Consider the following 5,740-nt stretch of genomic DNA (forward strand, 5'->3'; position numbering starts at 1 on the left):
ACATCGCAGGCCAGAATAATTGTTCTTTGACAAAAAGCAATATATGCTAATAAAATAAACTTAAACGAATAGATATCACCTGATTGTTCGGATGACGGATGATCCGTTCAACGCAATAGAGGCGGCTCAGGCAGACCGACGACTCAATATAGCCCGGGCGGCTCAACACGACAGAGGCGGCTCAACACGGCCCCGGCGGCTCAACACAACAGCGAAACAGAGGCATCACCATGGCGGCGGCTCAGAAACTGCAGCGGCAGCGGGTTTGACGCGGCAGAGACGACAACTTGAACAGCTTGAAACGGACGTGAGTCGACCCGAGGGCAGGCGGCGGCCCATCATGTGACGGTTTAACCCGGAGAGGCTCTCCGGTGGCAGAGGTAGCTTTACGACGGCAACGGTCTGCTACTTGATTTGCAGCTTTTAGTTTGACTTGAATTCGAACTGGCTCGCAGGTGGCTCGAAACGGCGGAGACGGCTCCCAGCAGGCGAGGCGGGTCACGGCAGGGCCCAATCCGGGTGGCTCGGGGCGGAAGTGGTCAGCCGATGGTGACCCTGCTTGCGGCAGGGGCGGAAAGCGGCGGCTCTAGGCCAGCCCGATGGAGATCAGTCAACTAAACCGGCTCGATGTCAACTGACCCGAAAACAGCCGCCACACAGATGGTGTTGTGCCTGATTTACTTTGATGGTAAAATAATAGTCGAAGTGGAGTCGGTGTTTCACGGGTGATGCTCCACGTGAAGCCACACAAATTTGACCTTGCCTTTTGAACTTGTGCTCAGATCTGACCGGATTAGTTAGCAATGGTAATTGATGTACTAGTATTTAGTACGTACTTCTTGATTCCCAAACGAAATTAATTTTCCATCAATCCTCAGGAGCCCCGCCATGCAGTAATTGTTTCTTTATTCCTTGGATCTCTGCAGCCGGTTTAAACATCAATCAGCTCTAACCTTTGTCTGTACTAGTGCAAGTAGCACTTCGTTTCTTTGGATTTAACTAGTCTCCACCACAGGAAAAAATAGCAGCGGCACCGATTCCCTCGGTGCTTGAAGCTGCAGGTGGACAGGCAGGCGTGGCCAAGCTTCTGGTAGTGGCGTACGGTGGCTGGTTCGGATAGACGACCACAGAGAAAAAACACGAGAACACCTGTCAGTCTTGGCTAAAAAAGGCTGCATCCTGGGCGATTTGTACGCGTAAGTATAGAAGATCAACTCCTTGTCAGTCTTGGGTAGCGACGTCTTTGATAAATCACCTGTGTGGCAGACCTCGTCTCGGACTCGGCGAAAACGCACGGACACGGCGACGTACACAACGGAAACCCTAATCTTTCGCCTCAAATCTTGTATCTATCAGCTCCAAAATTAACCGTAATTCTGATAAACTTGCTGGCTATGCTTATGGTTGTCCGGCGGCTCATGCGATCGTTCCGTGCCGGCTTTTTCTCATCCGATCAATCGCGAGTTTCTCGATCCCTGAAGAGATCCCTCCAAGAACTCATCACCACCATGCGCGGGCCCCACGGTGGGCGCCAACTGTCGTGGAATAGTCACGGCAGATGTCCTAGGGTGAGGACTTAGTCGTGAGGCCATCGCATCTATGTAGTAGCTTGAGAGGGGTTGAGCGGAATCGAGAGACGCAGGGCGGATCAACGCACAAGACAAGGGTTTAGACAGCTTCGAGCCCCGGGAAACATCATCCGGTAATAGCCCTACATGCTGTTTGTGGCTAGGTCTCATTATGCTCATGAGGGAGTCGCCGCATAAACCGGCTCCCCCTTTGTGTCTAGCCCTAAATATTGTTTCTTCTTGCTTGTCCCTCTTTGGGGTGCCCTGCCCCTCCTTAAATAAGTTGGAGAGGTGGCTTTACATGCAAAGTCCTAGTAGGATTAGAACTAACTTATTCTCTATTACAAGTCGGATACAAGTACGGGTCTTGCTTCCTCGTAAAGGAAATATTCCTCATGCCTTCCGTCTTAAGCCGGCCCATAATAACACGTCCCGGCCTACTGGGCCTTGGGCCCTTGTCATCCGTCTGACCCGCCGTCGGGGCCATCATTAAGTCGCCAGGCTCATGAATTGCCAATCTTCCGGCGGGTTACGATGAAGTGTTAAGTCCGGCCGGGTCATACTCCTGGCCGGGTCATACCGCGGGGTATATCCCCGACACACCTGCCTTTTTAAGGAGGTAGCTAGGTCTGCTCACCGGTGGCCCTCGCAACGTGTAGGAGTTCCCGGGGCGATAGCCCAAGACCCCTGGGGGCATAGGTTTAGTCCGGCGTGCTGACCTCTCTATTTAGCCTAGGTCGGGTTGCAGCGTATTGTTTGGCCGAGGCTAGGCATGACCCAGGAAAGTGTGTCCGGCCGGAGTTTATCGAGCATGGTGGGTAAGTTGGTGCACCCCTGCAGGAAAGAAAACATCTATCGATAGCTTGTCCTACGGTAACGGACACTCGGAGTTGTATCCCGATCGATACAACTAGAACTGGATACTTGAGTTGAGAAATGGATAGTATGGCTCTGGGATTGCCTTCTCGCAGGGAGTCGAGGAAGGATCTCTGGGCGAGGTTGATGACACTACTACTACTTTACTTTATGCTAGTCTGCACTCTTCTAATGCTACAAGGCCGCTGAAGATGCTGAAGATGCTAGTCTTCGATAGGACTAGGCTCTCCCCTCTATTTTGGATTTCTGCAGCTCCGTCCACATATATAGCCTTCCTTTGATAATATTGCATATGTAGTGTAGATCCTTGCTTGCGAGTACTTTGGATGAGTACTCATGGTTGCTTTGCTCCCTCTTTTCCCCCTTTTCCATTCTTCTCGGATGACGCAGCCAGATGGCGAAGTCCAGGAGCCATATGTCACCACCGACGATTACTACTACACCGAGGGTGCCTACAACTACATGGAGGCCGCCGACGACCAGGAGTAGTTAGGAGGCTCCCAGGTAGGAGGCCTTTCCTTTTCGATCGATGTTGCTTTTGTGCTTGCCTTCTTAAGGCAGGCTTGCCTAACTTATGTCTGTACTCAGATATTGTTGCTTCCGCTGACTCTTGTGTATTCGAGCCCTCGAGGCCCCTGGCTTGTAATATTTTAATTTGTGTCTAGAGTTGTGTTGTGATATCTTCCCGTGAGTCCCTAATCTTAATCGTACACATTTGCGTGTATGATTAGTGTACGATTGAATCGGGGGCGTCACATATTCAGAGATTTTTCTTTATACTTGCATAGTAATTTTTCTAGATCATCTCCATCCTTACAAGCAAGAATATCTCTAGTTATCTCCTCGTTCATAACATAACCTTCCGGTATCTTAGGCAATTCATATCTAGGAAGGCTAGTTCTAGCAGGTGTTTCAGGGGATTCAGTTTCAAGCTCATCATCAGATTCAACAACATCATGTTGTATTACTCTAGCAATTTGTGCATCAAGAAAATCACCAAGTGGCACATCATCATTATCAAGCAAGGTACTAGCATCATCATAAGCATTATCCATAGCAGAAGTAGCATCATCAATAACTTGCAACATATCAGAATTAATAGCATGTGGTGGTGTTGCAAGTTTACTCATAACAGAAGGTGAATCTAAAGCAGAACTGGATGGCAGTTCCTTACCTCCCCTCGTCCTTGAGGGAAATATCTTACTCTTAGGATCCTTCAGATTCTTCATAGTGATAAATTGATAATAATCTCAAGTGAATCAACAAATATAACTATGCTCCCCGGCAACGGCGCCAGAAAAAGGTCTTGATAACCCACAAGAATAGGGGATCACAACAGTTTTCGTGGGTAGAGTATTCAAACCTAATTTATAGATTCGACACAAGGGGAGCCAAAGAATATTTGAAGGTATTAGAAGCTGAGTTGTCAATTCAACCACACCTGGAGATTAATTATCTGCAGCAAAGTGATCAGTAGCAAAGTAGTTTGATAGTTCGGATAATAGTAACAATAGCAACGGTAACGGTAACAGTGATAGCAGTAATTTTGTAGCAAGTGTAACAGTGATGATAGCAGTAGTAAATTAGCAGAAACAATATAAGATAAATTCGTAGGCATTGGATCGGTGACTTGTTGGATGATATTCATCATGAGACAGTTATAACCTAGGGCGATACGGCACTAGCTCCAGTTCATCAATATAATGTAGGCATGTATTTCGTAAATAGTCATACGTGCTTATGGAAAGAACTTGCATGACATCTTTTGTCCTACCCTCCCGTGGCAGCGGGGTCCATATTGGAAACTAAGGGATATTAAGGCCTCCTTTTAATAGAGAACCGGAACAAAGAATTAACACATAGTGAATACATGAACTCCTCAAACTGCGGTCATCACCGGAAGAAGTCCCAGTTTCTGTCACCCCGGGGTTACCGGATCATAACACATAGTAGGTGACTATAACTTGCAAGACGGATCTAAAACATGGATATAATTATGATAACATAAACGGTTCAGATCTGAGTTCATGGCACCCGGGCCCAAAGTGAGAAGCATCAAGCATGGCAAAGTCATAGCAACATTAATCTTAGAACATAGTGGATACTAGGGATCAAGCCCTAATAAAACTAACTCGATTACATGATGAATCTTATCCAACTCCTCACCGACCAGCGAGCCTACGAAGGAATTACTCACTCCCGGTGGGGAGCATCATGGAATTGGCGATGGAGAAGGGTTGGTGATGATGAAGAACGAAGACCCCCTCTCTGGAGCCCCAAACGGACTCCAGATCTGGCCTCCCAATGAAGAACAAGAGGTGACGGCGGCTCCGTCTCGTGGATCGCGATAATTCTTTCTCCCTGATTTTTTTCTGGAAAAATAGGATTTTGTAGCGTCGGTTTCAAGGTCTGCGGGGCCACCAGGTGGGGACAACCCACCTGGGCGCGCTAGGAGAGGGGGACGCGCCCTGGTGGGTTGTGCCCACCCAGGGCCCCCTCTCCGGTAGGTCTTGGCTCCAGAAATTCTTATTTATTATATAAAAATTCCTCGCGAAGTTTCGTTCCATTCCGAGAACTTTTATTTCTGCACAAAAACAACACCATGGTAGTTCTGCTGAAAACAACGTCAGTCCAGTGTTAGTTTCATTCAAATCATGCAAATTAGAGTCCAAAACAAGAGGAAAAGCATTAGGAAAAGTAGATACGTTGGAGACGTATCAACTGTCCATGAGACTCCATGCAGAAAAGTTTATTCATTTTGTGCTTGAGCTTCTTTGCCCATGAGGGCTCCGCTCCAGAGGGCTTATAATCATCATCAGCAGCAGCATCAGCCTCTGTCTCAATGTCAGCAGCTCCAGATGGAGTCCCAGACCTCGGAACCGATGTGCCCCAGTTCTCCTTCTTCCTCAGATGCTTGATCTCATGAGGGATCAACTCGCCAGTCTCCATCACAACATTAGGATAAGTGTGCATCCAAGCCTTCTCAATAAACAACATGAGAAAAGGCGCATAGATGGGGCACTTGCGCTCAGAGATAGCGGTGACAAGCTCAGACCACATGACATGAGAGATATCCAAGGATTCTCCAGTGTTTTCTTCCTTCTCATGCTGGTAGAAAAGAAGCATGTCCACGAGAAAGGAGTGAACCATATCCAAGTTCCCAATGCGAGGAAAGAGAGTCTCTCTGAAGATACGATGAAGTATGTCCAGAAAGGCCGGCAGCTCATAGGTCTCCTTCTGAGTCTCGGGGTGAATCTTCAAAGTACAGTAAGGCCAGAGATATTGCTTCTGAGTGG

Source organism: Aegilops tauschii, chromosome 4 (genome assembly GCF_002575655.3).
Source record: "Aegilops tauschii subsp. strangulata cultivar AL8/78 chromosome 4, Aet v6.0, whole genome shotgun sequence".
Lineage (NCBI taxonomy): Eukaryota > Viridiplantae > Streptophyta > Magnoliopsida > Poales > Poaceae > Aegilops > Aegilops tauschii.